Here is a 20798-nt window from a genome sequence, read left to right on the forward strand (position 1 = left end):
TTCATTACTTTTTAGTACTTGAAAAAATTCACTAGTGAAGCCACTGTTCCTGGGGTTTCGTTGATTGAAAGATATTTTGTTTACTAATTCAATCTCTTTATTGTCATAATTCTGTTGAGATATTATGTTTCTTCTTAAGTCAGGTTTAGTAATGTATATTTCAAAGAATGTTTACATTTCTTCTGGGTTATCTGATTTGTTGGTATATAACTGTTTCTAGTTTTCTCTTGTTGGGAACCACCCTGCCTGGTTTCAGGAATTGTAACTGCCTCCCATGGCTAAGTGAGCTACCTCCGGAATGAAAGCCATAAGAGACAAAACTTGTCTCTGGCAGCTTCTTCTCCTACCCCCAAAGCTTGGTCGATGTCCATGGTGGATGAGACCCCTCAGAGAGGCCAGACATTATCACTTGGGAGGCCATCATGGAAGGACTCAGGGGGCTGTGACAAAAGGGGAGCAATGGACCCTCGTCCCCCAGCTATTGTGACATAGCCCGAGTCCCCATTTCCATTTGGGAGGAGCACTTCCTGGCTCTAATCCACTTAAACCTAAAAACCTATGATGGGAAAGACAGTGCAGCCCTGTACTGGGAAGGGTGGGTATCTGGGGTAAATCAGGCATAAGAAAGAATATGTAAAAATCCTGTGAAACCTGCTTTGTTTAGAATACTTTCATTTATATGATAAGGATCCAAGTAGGAAGCTTGTTCCTCAGAGTTTTATGGCTCTTTAGCTATCTGACCCTGACTGAGAATAAGCCCTCATAGTTCTCTGAATGCTGTCTATTGTCTGATCCTTACCTGTATTCTTGTGCAAACAAACCCAATAAAAGCCCCTTGAGGAAGGGGCTCTTGGCCCTTCCCCTTTGAGGGATTGGCCACCTTTCCTCCCCAAGCAGATTATGTCTTGGTAGTTTCACTTTCATCTATGGTGGATGGGGGACTTTGCGGCCAAAGTTGCCCCCACATTCTCTAATAAATCTTTTTATACTGTAATGTTAATAGTGATGTCCCCATCCTATTTTTTAAAATGTCACCCAAATCATTTATTTTAATATTGAAAGATATGGGTAAAATTTTAAAAAGCATAATGAAACTAAGAGCGTTAAATTTGCAGGCTGTCAGATGCTGACAAATAATAAGATCTCTGTACACTAATATTTGGCTCTTATGAAAACGCATGTGAAGGCCTGAGGAAGGTCTATTTACAAGATTTGCTGGGACCATAACCCCCAATTTTCTACTGGATCCTGGTGCCACCTGAGAACACAGTTGATCTTGGTCCAACCTATGCTGGAGAATTTAATTACAGAGATATGTTTCTGCACATTGTGGACCCCAATTTTGTTTGATATTACTGAAAACAGTTTTTTTTCCTTTTAGATTTGTGAGAGACTGGTGTCCTTTCACTCTTTCTTTTGTTTTTGGTTTTATTTACAAAGTAGTAAGAAGATGTAGGTACTTCCTCATTGAACTCATTAGCGCCATTTCTCCCGATGCCTCTGCAGTCAGATGGACTCATCTGTAGAAAACTTGTCCTCAGCAGACCATGTCCACTCAGAGTATTTCTGTAATAGCTGAATCACTTCTGCACCGTATTTATCTGGTTCATCATCAGGAATACCATCAATTTGAAGCAAAACCTTAGGATCAGGAGATAAAGATTCTTCAAACTTCTTGAGAGTGACAGTATTAAAGAAATTACGGTAGTGGACACCAAAAACTTTTCCCAGAGATTTGCAGACTTCTGTAAGTTCTCCAAGACATTTCTTAACCACTTCTTCTCTCTGAGATCCCTGTGTCACTAAAGCATTTTTTTAAATACAGCTGGAATTTTCTGTTTCCATAAAGTCTACCTTTAAATGTCCATTTAGTAAACTTTGGGCTTTGCTTTCAGGCATCACATAGGCAATTGGGTGGTCAATAATATTGACATAGAAATTTTCATTGAAGATCATGTCAAGTGTTAGCTTTTAAAAAGTCTTTTGCGAACTCCCAGCACACAAAAGCCCTGTACTGGATGGTTTCATAGGAGAATTTTACAAAACATTTAAGAAAGTTAACCCCTATCCTTCACAGACTTTTCCAAAATATCCAAGAAGACCAAAGACTCCCAAACTCTTTTTATGAGGCCAGCATCATCCCAACCCCAAAACCAGATAAAGAAACAACAAAGAAAGAAAACTGTAGGTCAACATTGCTGATGAGCATAGATGCTAAAATCCTCAACAAAATATTGGCAAACCGTATCCAGCATACATTAAAAAAATCATACACCATGATCAAGTGAGATTCATCCCAGGGATGCGAGCATGGTACAATATATGCAAATCAATAAACATAATACACCACATCAACAAAAGCAAAGACAAAAATCACATGATCATATCAGTAGATTTGGAAAAAGCATTTGATAAGTTAAAGCACCCATTTATAATAAAAACACTCAACAAAGTGGGAATAGAGGAAACATTCCTCTACCTAATAAAGGCCATATACAGAGATCCACAGCCAACATCATACTCAATGGGAAAAAACTGAAAGTTTTCCCATTAAGACCAGGAATAAGACAAGGATGTCCACTTTTACCATTTCCATTCAACATAGTACTGGAAGTCCTAGCCACAGCATTCAGACAAGAAGAACAATTAAAAGGCATCCAAAATGGAAAGGAAGAAGTAAAATTGTCATTGTTTGAAGATGACACTACAGTATACATAGAAAACCCTACAGACTCCACCAAAAAACTACTCAATTTCATAAATAAATTTAACAAAACAGCGGGATACAAAGTCAATATTCAAAAATCAAAGGTGTTTTTGTACGCCAACAATGAAATATCAGAAAGACAAATCAGGAAAAAATTACCATTTGCTATAGCAACAAGAAAAATAAAGTACCTAGGAATAAACTTAACCAAGGAGGTAAAAAAACAACAACCTGTACTCAGGAAAATACACGAAACTAAAAAAATTGAGGAAGACACATAAATAGAAGCATATACCATGTTCATGGCTTGGAAGCATTAACATCATCAAAATGTCTATACTACTCAAAGCAATTTATATATTCAACACAATCCTTATTAAAATACCAATAACATATTTCACAAATATACAACAAACATTTCAAAAATTTATATAGAACCACGAACAACCCCAAATAGCTGCAGTAGTTTTGAGAAAGAAGAACAAAGTAGGTGGGTTCACCATACCTGACATCAAACTATATTACAAGGCCACAGTAATCAAAACAGTCTGGTACTGACATAAGAACAGACACATAGATCAATGGAACAGAATACAGAGTCCAGAAATCAACCCAAGTCTCTATGGTCAGTTATGGTCAACAAAGGGGGCAGAAACATAACATGGAATCAAAATAGCCTCTTCAACAAATGGTGTTGGGAGATCTGGACAGCTATATGCAAAAAAATGAAACTTGACCACCAACTTACACCATACACAAAAATATACTCAAGATGAATAAAACACTTAAATATAAGTCATGATAGCATAAAAATCCTAGAGGAGAAATAGGCAGGAAAATCTCATATTCCAAGAAGCAATATTTTCACTGATATATTCCCTCCTAGAGCATGAAACATAAAGGAAAGAATAAATAAATGGGACTTCATCAAAATAAAAAGCTTCTTCATGGCTGAAGAAAACATTAGCAAAATGAAAAGGGAACCAAGTGTATAGGAAAATATATTCGCCAATGATATCTTAGACAAGGGTTTGATCTCCAAAATATATAAAGAACTCACACAACTCCATTCTAGGAAGACAAACAATCCAATTAAAAAATGGACCAAGGACCTGAACCTCCTTCTCCAAGGAGGACATACAGAGGACCCAGCGACATATGAAAAGATGCTCAGCATCAGTAGCCATCAGAGAGATGCAAATTAAAACCACAGTGAGATGCCACTTCATATGGGTCAGAATGGCCATTATAAACAAATCAACAAATAATAAGTGCTAGTGGGGTTGTGAAGAAAAGGGAACCCTAGTACACTCTTGGTGGGAATGCAAACGGGTGCAGCCACTGTGGAAAACAGTATGGAATTTCCTCAAGAAACTAAAAATGGAATTGCCTTTTGACCCAGCAATTCCACTGCTGGGTTTATACCCTAAGCATCCTGAAACACTAATTCAAAAGAACCTACACAACCCAATATTCACAGCAGCACAATTTACAATAGCCAAGTGCCAGAAACAGCTTGGGTGCCCATTGGTAAACGAGTGGATTGAAAAACTATGGTACATTTATACAATGGAATACTACAAAGCAGAAAGAAGGGGAGTTTCTATCCTTCATAACAACATGGATGGAACTGGAAAATATTATGCAAAGTGAAGTAAGCTAGGCCGTGAAAAACAAACACCATATGATCTCACCTATAAGTGGAACCTAATTAACAAAACAAACTGGCAAGCAAAATATAGCCAGAGACATTGAAATCAACAACAAACTGACAACAACCAGAGGGGAGGGGAGAGGGAAATAATGTAGGAAAGAAAGGAAAGGGATGTAAATGAACATGCGTGAAGGACCCATGGACAGAGCCAAGGCGGCATGGGATTGAGGGTGGGAGGTTGTTGTGAGTAGGGCAGGGGAAAGTGATGGTGGGAAAAGTCAGACAATTTTGTTCAAACAATACAATGGAGACATTGTATTAGAATAAAAATAATTTTAGAAAAGAATAAAATGTAGTTCACATTGTGTCATGCATACATGAACCCTTTTTCAAATATCCATGACTGAATTTTTGCATACTTATTCCCCAAGAAAATATCAACCAGCATATCTATAGCAAATCTCCCACAAGGACCTACAGGTTTTGTATTCCTCATTTCTTGCGATGAACTATGTATGTCCTTGAACCAACCTTAAAGTGTGTTTTATGGTGTCAGTCACATCTCAATAATCTTTTGTTTTATAGCAATTACCATAAGAAAAATCTGGGTATTTTTTACAAAAATTAGGATTAAATCCAATTTCACCAATGTAAGCCAAAAGCTGTATTCTTCATTCTATTTAAGTAGTAACATATCACACTATAAAAATATTGAAGTGAGTCTCTGTTGAATGATGGTTTCCATCTTCCTCCATCAGTATAAGTCTCTTCGGTCTGGTCAGCAGGATAATAGATACGTGAAAAGCAGGCAGTGAAATATTTCAACATCTCTTCCAGCTCTGCTAGATTTTTGGTAGTAACACTCCATGGACTTAGGGAGAGACATGTGTATCACAAATCACACATTGGGTTTGCTGATCCCCATTCCAAAAACCAGTGCCACACAGATAACTTGGCAGCCATCCTGACGGGTCCCCCTTGTGCTGCATGTTGTCTCTGGCAGAATCACTGAGGCGAGTGTGATGCACAAGAGCAGTGAGAAAATCCTTTTTAAGGAGTGAACCATTGTGTCACATTCCCACAAGGAGAGCCAGTCAATTATCTCTGAATCATGAGAATGATGCTTTCTGATCCACTCTAAGTAACCAAATATCACCTTTTTAAAAAATAACACATATTACAGATTATAGATATTAACACTCATGTTAAACACCTGAGGTCTGAGAATCTTTATTTGAGTATTTGACTCCTTCTGGAGTCTGGGATTATATGTAGCAGTAAGTGCCATCACCTGAACCGAGGGAATCTTCTGCTGAAGCATATTAATTATTTTGTAATTGTGATGAAAACTATGTCTCCCCTGACTGACACAATAACAAATAACATCAATAACAAACCTTGCCAAGAATTTCCTCTCATGCAGAGTCTCTAGTAGAAATCACTCTGTTATTTGTACAGACCTTCTCTGGAGTAACCTACAGAAATTTTACAGTTGGATTTTTGAAAAATTGAAGGTAAATATTCATCACTCTTGAGTCAATTTTATCACTTCTTCAATACGTTACTAGCATATCCAATGGAGTGAGTTTTGGGACTTGATCTATTATAAGTGATCTCCAGGGAGAAATGACAATAGTGACTCAGAAAGAAACACGGGCAGGGAACTAGTAACACAACTTTTACCATATTCAGTGGGCACGAAGATAAAATATGCATCAAACAGCGCATCATTATTGCTTCTAGCTGATCAGTTCTAAAATTACACCTAATCAGCTTTAAAATTATTTCTGGTTTTAGTTAGGTTTTCCGTTTTTTTTTTTTTTTTTTGTCAGTGTAGCTAAACAAATTTTAATGTTCTTTAACTCAGGGACCCACATTTGGTATTATTGATTGTTTCTATACTCTAAATTTTATTTATTTCTGCTTAAACCCTCATTATTTTTCCCTCCTATTGGCTTTGGGTTTGGTTTGTTCTTATTTTTCTAGCTAGGTTATTGATTTGAGATCTTTCTTTTAAAAATATGTTTCTCATTGTAAATATTTCTCTGAGCAATACTACTACATTTTACATAATTTGATATGCTGTGTTTTGTTTTTTAGTCTAAGTATTTTATAATTTTCCTTGTAATTTTTCTTTGATGTTGGTTTTAAAGTTTGTGGCTTAATTTCCACATATTTTTGAATTTTCAGTTTTCTTTCCATTATTTGATTTCAGTTTCATTCTAATACAGTAAGAGAAGAATCTTTATGTGATTTCAGTCTTTTTAAAATTTGTTGAGATTTGTTTTTTGCCCTAATGTAGGGTCTATCAAGGAGAATGCTCCATTTGCACTTGATAATAATGTGTCAATTATCCTTGCTGAATGCAGTGTTCTAGATATGCTATTAGGTCTGGTTGCTTTATAGTGTCATTCACATACTCTATGTCCTTATTTATCTTCTATTTGTTTATACTATCTATTATTGAAGGTGGTCCTTAAAAGGTTTCAACTATTGTAGAACTGGTGGTTTCTCCATTTACCTTTGTAAATGTTTTCTTCATGCATTTGTAACCTTTTATGGTTAGTTAATAAATGTTTACCATTGCTTTATCTTCTTGATGAATTGATCTTTTTTTAGCATTTAATGCCTTGTTTGGACTGTTTGTGACTTAGAGTGTATTCGAATGATATCATGGTAGTCACCAGTTCTCTTTTGGTTATTATTTTCATGAAATATCTTTTTTCATCTTTTGTATCCATTTGTCTTTGCAACTGATGTGTCTCATTTGTGAATAGCTTATAGTTGAATTTTTTATGCCCTCTTCTAATTTCAGCCTTTTGATTGGAGATTTTAATCTATTTATATGAAAATTAATAACTTACAAGGAGAAACTTCCACCATTTTCCTGATTTTTCAGTGTTTTTCATAAATCTTTGTCACTCATTTCCTGAATTACTGCCTTTTGTGTTTAGTTTTTTCAGGTTAACCATTTCATTTTCTTGTTTCTTTTTGTCTATGTAATTTTACGTTATTTATTTATTTGTATTCACTTAGATTTAGATAATTTCCAAGTCAATATACTCTATGTTTTTAAGGTAAGTTTTTATGTTTTTAGAGTAGTTTTCTGTTGACAGCAAAATTAAGTGGAAATCACAGAGATTTTCATGTACCCCCAGCCCTCATAAATGCATAGCTTTCCTCGTTATTAACATTCCCCACCAGAGCGGTATATTTACTGCAGGTGATTAGCTTATATTGATACATCATAATTATCCAAAGAGTTAATTACTTAATGGTTTATTTTTGATATTGGGTCATTAGATTATATTTAATGTCTTATATTTATAGCAGTCTAATTTGATTTGATATCAACTGACTTTCAGTAGAATAGAAAATGTCTGCTCTCCACAGATATCTGTTTTTTATGATATTATTGTCATGAATAATATTTTTACATCATGTTTCACAAAATAGAATTATGAAAATATTTAGGCACTGTATTTACATGAGGTAGAAAATAAAAAGTAGAGTTATAAAAAATGATAAAATGATGTTACTAGATTTTGTGTTTGTCCATGTAGTTATCTTCACCAGGCATTTTTATTTCTTGTAGGGCATATCTGGTGGTAACAGACTCTCGTAGCTTTTTGTTTTTTTCTTAATATAGAAATGTCTTAATATTTTCCACATATAGAATTCTTGGTTGGCATTTTCTTTTTTCCTTTTAGCCCTTCAAACTTATCATTCTATTGGCCTCTGGTTTCTATGATTTCTGATATGAAATTGGGTGTTAATAATACACAGAATTCCTTGTGTACAATGAGATAATTTTCTCTTCATGCTTTTAAGATTCTGTTTGTCTTTGTTTATTCTATCTTCATTTTGCTGATTTCTTGTAATAGAAACTAATACTTCCAGCAAATTTGGGAAGTTTTCTGTTTTTATTTCTTTAAGTACTTTTTTTTTTTACATCCTTCCTCTCTTGTATTTCTAGGACTCACATGCTCTACAAGTTGGTGTGTTTGATGGTCTCTTACAATTCTCTGACAGAACTGTTTTTTCTTTTCATACTGGTGTATTTCAAGTATCATCTCTTAAAATTCACTCTAAAATTTTTTTGATTTTGGCCCCTGCTTGATCAGATCTGATGTGGGACCCTTCTAATGAATTATTCATTTCAATTATTATACTCTTCAACTTCAGAATTTGTGTTTGTTTCCTTTTTATAATCCCATTCTCTTTATTGATATTCTTTATTGTGTATACATGCTTTCCTTGCTTCCCTTAACTTTTTTCACAAAACTTTTTTACAACATTTAAACTGACTTTTTCTTGATTCAGTATTCACTTGGTTAATATAAAATTGTGACTATTTCCTGAGAATAGAAACCTGTCGGTGTCTATTCTATTTTCTTGCTGCTATCTTTCCCAGATACAGTCATTTTGAAGATCTATGTCTATTTGATAGTTAAGATTGGTAGTTTTTATTACACATTTTATTACTGAAATTTTCAAATATATATAGAAGTAAATAGAATATTATAGTGACTTCCCATGCATCCACCAACCAGCTTATAACAATTTACAACCACTCTAGTTGAATTTATAATTCTACTCATTGTCCCTATTCCCCTTATATTTGAAAGCTAACCCCAGACTCCCAGTATCATTTCATCAAACTATCTAAGTATCTCCAAAGACAAAAACTCTTAAAAAATGAATTATATTACCTTCATCACAAACACAGTTAACAATAGTTGGTTAATGTTAATAATATCCAGTTAATTTTCTCAAAAGTGTAGTAATTTTTAAAAGTTAAATTTTTATGCTAAATTCAATTTCTTTGCTGATTTTTAAACTTAAAAAAATACATATGGTTCCTAAATATTTTGTACCATTATATTATTGTTTATTACTGTATTAAACAATCTAAATGTTAATGAAGATTATCAGTCAAATATATAAAAAACATATTTTTTTAAATGATAGTTTTCTAGGTATGCTTTTTCTCTAAATCATGAGTAAAGAAATTTAATATTGTATGGACCAAAAAACTATATGTAGACTTAAACTGTTATGGATTTGAAGTTCTGTTCATAAGTTAATATATTTTGTGATTTTTATGTCTTAGGTTTTGTGGTACATGTTAATTATTATTAAATACATTTTCAACAATAGCATAATAAGTACTATTATAATTTTAGAGATCAGGAAATTATAAGAAACTAAATATTTGGACTAAGGTCACACAGCAACAATGTAACAGTGTTAGGACTTAATATAAGACTGTATTTGAAAGTTAAATCTGATTAAGCAAGAGGATACTCGGAGTCTCATGCTTTTTCTATTTCTTTACTTTTTTGAATAGAAGTTGGTTTATTAAATCATGACCCTTATAAATGATACTATCTATATTTTATGTGATTTTGTGCTTATTGTGTTTGTTATTATATTCCATGAAATGTCAAGGTAGTAGTACATGTTTGTGTAGGAGATTTAACTTAGAGGATTTTTTTTTAATTATAGAGTTTTAGGTTATACAAGTATGTTAGACAGTAGATAGTAAAAATATCTATATTTCAGTATTAAACAGAAAATATAATTATGTAATTTAAACTTTAAGCCATATCAAAAATTTTTTGCATAATTAATAGACAAAATTCACATTTGGTTATTTGTCACATAAATTTTATTTTATGTATTAAAAATCTATAGTTCTTAGTGTTTTTTTGGTGTCTGAGTATTAAGTATTATGCCAAAAATATTATGGGTAAAAGCAAAATGATATCTAAACTAGGTGTTTTTTTTTATCTATTATGTAACAAATTGTATTTAATAATTCATTTTGAAGATAAAATGAACCTGCATCTTTTAGATTGCAGTTACATATGCATTTCTATGATATTTTATTAAATATTAAATAACATTAGTTTTATATAATCTAAAATTCTAATCATAGCAAAGATAAATTGATGGTGATATTAATAGTCAATAGTTCATATTTTTCTATTGAGACATAAAAGATGAAAATCATGAATATGGACCTGTCTTACATAAACTAAAATTATTTCCAATTTTTTTCAATATGACAAAACGTATTATTAAGTTATATAAAATTTACAATAATATATATTTTCAAAAACAATCAATGGCATAGTTTAAATAAATACTTAATTCTCTTTAAGTAAATTTTTTTCTCAAACTTTCTGTCTTAAGTGATCTGACAATGTTCTGGCTTAGATGAGTTTTGCCTACAATCATATTTATAGTGACAAATTAGAAGAAACAGAGCATAATTATGAGATGAAATTAGGAAAAACGACTAGCTGTGTATGAACAATAATTCTTCTACTTCCTAAAAGAAAATGTGTATCCTATCTAAAAGCTCTGTTAGTCATTACTTCGTAGAATTGGAAAAAAATAACTATTTCTATTCTATTTAAAGTCTTCTCTGAATCTAAAATCCTGGTTCTTATTGTTTAGTAAGAAAGAATGTGGGGAGGTGTATATACACAAGTAGATATTATTTGAAAGTATGCACATATACCATCTGAAAAATATACATGTGGAGATCTGGAAGGATTCACTTTTAGGACAGAACAAAGAGAAACTTTGTTTTCAGATGTATAATCATGAATGGGAGGAAAGTAAAGTTTGTTCTTTTTTTATGATCAGTACCTTTCAACACAATAAATATTACCTAATCGGATTTCTTAATTATTTATCACATCTTTGTAACATTTTATAATCACCTACAGATATGTTATATATTTTTTAAAACGAAAACAGAAGAAAAGACATGCCACTACACAAAATATGGTGCAATTTTTTTAAGACTGGCTAAGTATAAAATAAATAATGAGCTTTTATACCAGTTGGATATTGAATTATTTCAAAGATGCTGAGCTACTGCATAATCTTCATTTTCACACATTAAAGCCAGGCATCTGGTAAGTCATTAATCACATACTTCTCTATTGTCTTGATTAAATGTATTTTATACACTTTTTGTTTAGAATTTAATTTCAAATCATTCTTATGTGAATTAGTCATTAATTTACCATGTTTTGAAAAAGAAAGAGACAACAGAAAGAGAGGGAAAAATGGCTTCCTGTTAAAATAAGAATGACACTTTGGATGTCAATGATTTTTTATAAAATAAATGTGACATTATTAATTATATCTAAAACCGAATAGCATTGACAAAAGTGTAGTTACTCTTTTACACAACAAATAATGCAGAACACCCAAATAGCCTTATTTCTATTGCTATTTGAAAATTGCTGGGAAGGCATGTTTTAAGGATGAATGTGGTAAAAGACTATAGTTACATTTCAATATTTTGAAAATAATTTACATAATTAAAATCTGTGTGGGAATACAAGATAATTATTATTAATTATTGGAAGTAACTGTCAGCTAAATATTAAGATGTTGTATTTTATCAATTGCTTATCTCCAATAAAACTTTAAAATAATGATTATTCATGTGTTTCTTATTTATTATTAGTCTGGACATTTTTAGACAATTTGTTTTTAGGTGCTCTAAGAGATATGTTTTCACATACCTAATTTAGTAATTAAACTGGAAAATGTAAATAGTTTTAGACAATTTATTATTAAAAAGTGTTATATGTATAAGTTGTTTCTATGAATAACTTATTTTAAAATAGCATAAGGCTAATTTGTTAATAGAAGCTCACTATAAGTTCAATTCCATGATTAACGATTTTCCAAAGTAGGCATTCCCTAAAAAGAATTATAATTAGTTTCTCAGAATTTAATAAACCAGCAAACTTACAAAGTAATACAGTTTTGATTCTACTTGTCACAAGTATTTTAGTGATTGTGATTTTTTTTTAAATGTACAGTGGTAGCAAGTGAGTTGTTACTTAGAGGCACTCAGAATTGTAATGGCACCCTCACTAGTTTTTACTTAATATTATTTTATTGAGTTTATGTGGAATATTCATCCAATTACTAATAAAATTTTCTTGTTGTAAACTGCACTTCATTTTCAATGCTGGAGTTCTTACAGTCCCAAGACTTTTGAAGATGCTGCTCTATTTGTCCTATTTCTTTATAACTTTGATGTTTGAGATTTAATAAAAAATATCTTTTCTGTTAATAGTGACTTTTCATTGGTTTGGTTGCTCTAGAGTTATAATCATTGTTTCAGAAGGGTCTGGATGGCTGAGGAGGGATTTGCACATGCCTCAACTACTAAGGAAACAAGAAAGGATGACAGATGGGGAAGCCAGTCTTGTATCAAGACTCTGCTAAAACATATTGCTACTGCAGGGTGTTCTTTTATTTAATCACTTTTATTGTTATTCTATTGCAGTTGTTCCAATTTCTTCCACTTTGTCCCCTCCATGCATCCCACCTCCTAGTCAAGAACAAAAAGTGTTCCTGACTTTTTAATATTTATTGTTCTTTTTATAGACATGATTCATTAGTCTCTTTGAATTTTAATGCTTAATTAAATAACATTATTTATCAATAATGCACCTTTTGTCACTATATATTTTTTTAAATATATTTTATTGATTATACCATTACAGTTGTTCTATTCCCCCCCTTCAATCCCCTCCACCCACACCCTCCCTCCCCCACCATTCTCCCCCCCTTAGTTTATAACCATGTGTCTCAAGTTCTTTAGGTCCTATATTTCCCCCACTATTCTCACCCTCCCCCTATCTATTTTCTGCCTACTGTCTATGCTATTTTCTGTGCCTTCTCCCCTCTTCTCCCCCTCCCACCCCCCTGTTTCTAACCCTCCATGTGTTCTTCATTTCTATAGTTCCACTCCTGATCTAGCTGTCTTCTTGGTTTGCTTTTGTTTTAGGTGTGGTTGTTAATAACTGTGTGTTTGCTGTCCTTTCACTGTTAATATTTTTCATCTTCTTTTTCTTATATAAGTCCCTTTAGCATTTCATATAATAAGGGCTTGGTGATGATGAACTCCTTGAACTTGACCTTATCTGAGAAGCACTTGATCTGTCCTTCCATTCTAAATGAAAGTTTTGCTGGATAAAGCAGTCTTGGCTGTAGGTCTTTGGATTTCATGACTTGGTATACTTCTTTCCAGCCCCTTCTTGCCTGGAAGGTCTCTTTTGAGAAATCCGCTGACAGTCTGATGGGTACTCCTTTGTAGGTGACTGTCCCCTTATCCCTTGCTGCTTCTAGGATTCTCTCCTTCATTTTAGTCTTGGCTAATGTAATTATGATGTGCCTTGGTGTGTTCCTTCTTGGGTCCAACTTCTTTGGCACTCTCTGAGCTTCCTGGATTTCCTGGAAGTCTATTTCCTTTGCCAGACTGGGGAAGTTCTCCTTTATTATTTGTTCAAATACGTTTTCCACTCGTGGCTGTTTCTTTCCCCCTTCTGGTACCCCTATAATTCGGATGTTGGAACGTTTAAAGATGTCCTGGAGGTTCCTAAGCCTCTCCTCATTTTTTTGAATTCTCATTTCTTCATTCCTTTCTGGTGGGATGTTTTGTTCTTCCTTCTGGTCCATTCCATTGATTTGAGTCCCTGTTTCCTTTCCATCACTATTGGTTTCCTGTGCATCTCCCTTCATTTCAATCAGTCCAGCCCTCACACGTTCCTCTAATTTGTAACTTTGTTCCTCTAATTTGTGACTATAATCAACCAGTTCTGTGAGCATCCTGAGAAATAGTGTCCTGAATTGTGCTTCTGAGAGGCTGGCAATTTCTTGGTCGCTTAGAGTTATTGGCTCTGGGACTTTGAGTTCTTCTTGTGCCATCTTTCGGGTTGTTTGTGCCTGTTCCATAGCAGGATCAGAGCCCTAAAGTATTCACTAGAACAGGGCAACTCAGTCTCTGGGTTGTGACGTTGTATGTGGGGGCGGGGTCAAAGAGGGACAATGGCTCTCACTGGTATTGCAGGGCAACTAAGTCGCTGGGTTGTGACGCTGTATGTGGGGGCGGGGTCAAAGAGGGACTCTGGCGTCCTGACCGCCGCCTGCCTCCAAGGCCCTCACCTGTGCCGCAGTTGGTGCTGTCACCGGGCCCAAGCGTTTCGTCCCACTGCACGCGAGTGTGCCACCGCCGTCAGCCCTCGCCCGCTGGGGCCTGCATGGTCCGTCTCCCTGTGCGAGAATGTGTGCCCTCGGTCTGCCCCACACCCCAACTGGTTCCCGTCTGCCTGCGCACCTGGGTCGGGGCGTGTCCTGCCCGACCCTGCTCGCTGCTGGCTCCGCCCCTCTTACCGTCCCAGTTGAACGGTTAGATGTAGTCGGACTTCCGTATAATTAAATTTTCTGTCTTTTGGTTGTGTCTTTGTTTCTCCAAACCTTTGTTGTATTCAAACTTGGTTGTGGGAGAAGGCACAGTGTTTCCACCTATGCCTCCATCTTGGCAGAGTGTCACTATATATTTTTAAATATTATATTCCCAAATAGTTCAGATAAGGCACATTTCGATGTATGTAACTTATTTACATTCACTTCAATCTGTAATCAGTAGTTTTAATTATTTTAAGTTTTAAAATTTCTGGTATTTAAACTATTGAGAAAGTAAAGTATTGCCTTACATTTTCAATTTACTTTTAATATGGTCAATGGGCATAAGACTTTTAAAATTATATACCATGTCAATATTATGTGTCCTAATGATTAATATGAACTTATATTTATTGAAATATGTGCCATAGACTATTTTGATAATAAAGTTTAACTACTATAACTCTAGGAATTGTTCTTACTATTAGATATTTTCACCAATTTAAATCAATCAATTTGCATGTCCATGGGTTAATTGTTGGGTTGAAATTTTATTTTAATAATTTCTCTATAATTTATGTGTGTTTTCCATGGCTTAGATTTACATAAATTAAGTTATAAGAATGAGTAAGACAATGATGGAGAAAAAAGAAAGTGGAAAGAATAAGAGATAAAACAATAAAATTCTAAAAGTTCCTTTTTTTAAAATTATGGGTGTATGGATAATTTATTAAACTCCAGTGAAGCTTAAACATGTACTGAGCACTGAAACTGAAATCTTACTTTTAATGAAAACAATAGAGCCTTCAATAATATAGCTTTTCCACACATATCTGACATCTTTTCTGAAATTGTTTCAAAAAATAAAAATAACAAGTCAAAGGTAATAATTACCAGATGACTCAATTAAATGTGATGAAAAATTCTAGCTTTAAAATGCAATTAAAGTTTCTTTTTTTGTAGAATACAAAAGAATTTCTTTTCATTGTATAAATAAATTAACACAAAATGCTTCAAATTCATGTTATCACAGGCATTACTTAACTCAACATACTAAGGGAAAAAATATTATAAAAAAAAGCAATGGTAAAATATCCACTTGAAACTTCAAAATTCATAAATACTGCCCCACAGGCAGTTTGTTCTTTGATAATGAACACCATGATAATTCAAACTGTAACAAATAATATTTAATTGACTCAATATCATACCACTTGATTTTAAATGGGACTTTAAAAGGAAACAACACATGAATAAATGTGTGTATACCCATCATATAATATTTTTGTTAAAATATAAGACAAGCCCAGCCTGGTGTGGCTCAGTGGATTAAGTGCTGGCCTGCGAACCAAAGGGTTGCCAGTTCAATTCCCAGTCAGGGCACGTGCTTGGGTTGTGGGCCAGGGCCCCAGTAGGTGGCACGGGAAAGGTAACCACATACTGATGTTCCTCTCTCTCTCTTTTTCCCTCCCTTCCTCTCTCTCTAAAAATAAATAAATAAAATGTTTACAAAAGTAAAATGTAAGACAATAAATACAATTATAATTTTAGGAATCTATATTGAAGAAAATATTAAATTCCCATGATGCATATATTAAGGTCCGAACATTTCTTCTCTTTTCTCAGTATTCTTATAAAGATGGACAAGCTTAAACATTAATTTTAAAAATTTGATCATTGTTTTTCAAGATAATATAACTTTGTATTTCCTTAAAGGAGTTTCTTAGAATGGTTATTAGTTTCCAAATATCTCCTTAATTACTGTTTTAATTTCCTAAGTTTTAAACACAAATTATTCCTGAAGATCAGCAATGTTTTAGGAGTATGTCAACTTCTGTGAATGACTCTTTACCAACTGCTCTTCAAATTCTCATAATTACTTTTCCCATATTCTATTTCTTTTTGTAAGATTTTATCTATTTATTTTTAGACAGAGGGAAAGGAGGGAGAAAGAGAGTGAGAGAAGCATCCATGTGTAGTTAGTTGCCTCTTGTGTGCCATCAATTGGGGACCTGGCCTGCAAGCCGGGCATATGCCCTGCTTGGGAATAGAACCAGCAACCCTTTGGATCACAGGCCAGCACTCATTCCACTGCGCCACACTAACCAGGCCCCAAATTCTATTTCTCCCTACATATTTATTTTCAAAAATTGTGTGGGAGGAGACCTGGAGTATAAAATAGTTTCAGTCTCTAATTTCTCCAACTATCAGAAAAGACATGTATTTATTATATTTTAACAGAGTTCTTTGCTGGGTTATTTTGTGATAGAAACACAAAAGCTAGGTTCAAAAATATTATCAAATTTTCATCATCTGAAAAGGTGAGAATCATTGATGAATTTTCTGGTTAAGCAAAGAAGACTGAGAAAAAGTTTGAGATTTATGGAAAAGTGGACTAAAATATCAATAACTTGGACTGTTTACATTTTAAGGAGAAAAAATTAGTAAATATGACTACTAAACATTATATATTCATATACAAGTAATAAGCTTTTAAACAAGATTAAAAGACATTAATGGACACAAACTATGTACATTATGAATAGCAGGAAAAGTATTAGTGATTAGAATGTATAGAATATTCTACATATTGATAAGAACTGTGGAAAACATAACTAGAAATTATTTTAAAGCTATGAATAGGCCTGTGAGTTTTGAGTAGAAATGTCTTTTGTTATTTCAACCGAGGTATTCAGTAGCTTTTGTGAAAATCCAGTGTTTTCTTCCCCTGCCCTGTAGAAAAAAGAAGATGCATGTTCTAGCTCTAAGATTTAGCTGTGAAGTTATGTTGAATCACTCATGGCCATGTCTTTTTCTGTCACCAGAGAGACGCAAATTATGGGGCTTCTTTGCCTTGGTTCTTGTCTCTCTTGTGACAGATGAATTCAGGACAGGCACAAAACCTGTAGTGAAAATGAGGTACTATACGGTAAACGGAGGCAGCCTGGCTTCCTCACCCAGATGTCTGGGCAATTACAAGCAGTTTCCCATAACCTTGAGAATAGGCCTGATAAGTGATGTTCTCATAGCCTTGAGACTGGGTCTGATAAACGGTTCTCACAGCCTTGAGTGTGCTCGCAGGCACGGAATGTTGCTGTGTTGCACAGTATGTTCTGGGTCCCTGTCAGCTTTGCGTATATTTTATTATGTAAGGGAGCTGGGACTTCTCCCTGAGAGAGAGGGGACAGATGCCATCAAGGGACACCAGGAGGACACACAATGTATAGTGTGCATTGATCGCCCCACCCTTGAATAAAAGCTTGTCAAGCAGTCCCATGGCTCCGGGAATACTCTTCTACCTGCTCAAATCCCATGACCCTGTTTGGCCTCGAGCAGTCACAACACAGGTACCAAGTTTTGTTTAAAATACACTGGAGCACGAAAACTCCAGCAGGCACCCAGCTGATTTTAGTGCCTGGCCCTTGGGATTTTGCTGTCAACCACTGCTCTGCCCCACTTCCTCCCCTCTCCAGACCTGGAGATAACACCCAGTTTCAAAGGAGTCTTTTCCCAGATAGTGAAGACACAAAATTTCAAATGCTTCCCTCCTCCTCTGCTTATCATGATCTCTCTTGTGATCTTTGGAATCCTACGAAAACTGTCGGGGCTCAAGCCTGCTGAATTAATGGGTCAGACATGTCTCCCTTCTGCGTCCTGCCCAGTCCTGCTTTGCTATCTATCCTGCATAACAGTTCAGGTACCTTCTGAATTTTCTGAGACTTTACTGGGCTTAACATAAACATGTTGTTTTCCATCAACAATAATAGAGGTTTTCTATGGTAGCACAATATGGATAATCCTAATATTACTTTTGAGAAATTTGTACATATGTTTAAAAATAAGCCCATATGTTGTAAGAACCTCTAATTTCAACTAGGTAAATACATTTAAATTACATAATGAAAAGCTATCCAGCAATTAAATGAACAGCCTTCTTCTTTACATGTAATAAAAGAAAGTAATTGACTGAATAATTTAGACTCTGGCATAAAAAGGGAAAAGCTATTTTTTTTCCTTTTATAGACTTACACATGTTCTATTGACCATGCATAACCCTCTCCACTTAGTGTCAACCTGAGCAGATTCCATGCCTCGACACTTATTCTCAGCTACAAGGGTGGTTTAGTTCCATCCAAACTGATGAAAACTTCACATGAATGTACAATTCAAAGCACATGCTCTTCCCCAGTTTAGGCCTTTCCATTGTATTAAGGAAAAACATTTCTCAGCTTGTGTTCCCTGAGGCAGAACCCCAAAAGTCATTTGCTGGTGGAGTGTTGAAGCACTGGGAACCATTTTTTTTTTTTTTTTAGGAATAGCCAGCTTCAGGGATGATATTTACTTGGTAAATATTGGCACACACGGATAGTTCCATTCTGATACAAAATATTTTAAGCATATAGAAGAATGCTATGCATGCATGGTGCACTAAAAAAATATTTGATGGATTAAAGATAGAAATAATCGTAAACATATTTGAAAACTTAGATGACAACTAGTAAAATTTCTGGAAAAATACCATTTCTAAAATTTACTTGAATAAGATATGGAAAACCAATTAATTCTAAGAATATGACAGATGTTAAATAATATTTTTAAAAGTTTCCCCTAAAAGTTATTTGCTCAATTATGACAGGCAACTGTTTTTTTTTTAATTTCAGGGTGCAAATAACTCTTAGCACCTACTAACTGTTTCAGGAAATAGGAGAGAAAAACGTATTTAACTCCATTGATAAGAGTACTAAAATCATGAAAGTAAAATCACACAAAAATTATAAAAAAATGAAGATCTAAGCTAATTTTCTTATAAACAAGAAAGAAAAATATGAAATAGGTACATTGAATCAAATGGAGAGTACTTTGAAGGTGACTGAAGTCGAAACATGTAAGAATAAATACATAACTTTTATTAATAAACTTTAGTTTGGGGGGGTCCTCCCTAGTATCTAGAAGCTTTGATACATGTATAGGGATGTGTGAGTATGTGTGTGAAATTTATGAAAGAACATGCCTTGATTCCATGACTGATCCATGATGGTAGCTGGTTGTGGAGAAGGAGATGAGCATTGAGGTCTGGGGAAAAAAAAAACAAAACAGAAGCAGCTTGAGATATTGACTTTATTCGTAGTTTGTTACTTAAGTTAAAATCTATGAAGCAAATATAAAAAATATTTACATGACATCTGTGTGGAATGTGAAGAAAATTATGTCCATTATATTAATTTTCATAGCTTCTGTACACATTTTTAAAATCATAAGCATATATAAACACAATAAATGAGAAGAAAATGAGAGATGGAAATACAGGCAATAGGCTTGAGTAGTATAGTTCCGCTGTATTAAAGATGGGAAAATGTTTGATTGCTAATGGGAAAAATTCACTTGAGGAAAAAACAACAACAACAAAAAAAACCCCTGATGACTCAGGAGTAAAAGAATATAGCTTTAGGAGCAAGCTCTGGAGAAGGTTCTATTTGTATAGAGGTGAGGACCTGGATAGAGGTATTGGGTGTTTATTGATACATAATTTGGACATAAAGGATGCAACCTTAAACACTGGACCTTGAGAACTAAGGGACATTATTTTTTTCTTAAATAGATTTGAAGGGGAAAAGCAACTCACTTGAATCTTCTCTCCTTCATCATAGTTTAAGTGTTCTTTGTTTTATCGTATATTCTTGGCATAAAAATATTAAATTGGTAGCATCTTTGTGTATGTGTATCATTTTATGTAAGTGTATGTGCATAAAAAGATATATTCATTCTAACTATGAAAAGATGAAAGAATTATATCTTTATTATGTCTTAAGGAAATCTTATACAAAGGGCCACTTTGTGACTACGTGTAATTGTATTTCTTTGAAATTTACTTGCAAGCCTGTACAAAAAATAGCTTAGAACCTGTGACAATTAGAACTATTCTGTCCTTTACAATAATACTGAATTATTTTATCTATTTTAATTTAATGCATTGATTTTCTGATTTGACATCAAAGCCTCAATTAATTAAATTGTACTGGCTTAACTCTTTTATTCTCTTTGATTCAGTTCATAACTCAGTCATCCATAATTCTGTAAATAAATTTCACCTTACTGTTTTAGTTTATGTGCTTGAAAGCCATGAGCCTGAGTGTTAAGAAAATAAGCAGACTGTTAATGAAATTGTCCAAAATGTATTACAACAAAGAGAATGTTTTATTTTATGTGTAC

General features: G+C 33.9%; 1 pseudogene; it reads right to left on the bottom strand.

The window, feature by feature from the left end:
* Nucleotides 1-1166: 1166 nt before the first annotated feature.
* Nucleotides 1167-20798, bottom strand: part of LOC118995746 (Bloom syndrome protein-like) — a 28619-nt pseudogene continuing 8987 nt past the window's right edge.

The sequence above is a fragment of the Sturnira hondurensis genome, unplaced genomic scaffold (genome assembly GCF_014824575.4).
Source record: "Sturnira hondurensis isolate 20B ecotype Veracruz unplaced genomic scaffold, ASM1482457v3 Scaffold0010428, whole genome shotgun sequence".
In the NCBI taxonomy this organism is placed as follows: Eukaryota; Metazoa; Chordata; class Mammalia; order Chiroptera; family Phyllostomidae; genus Sturnira; species Sturnira hondurensis.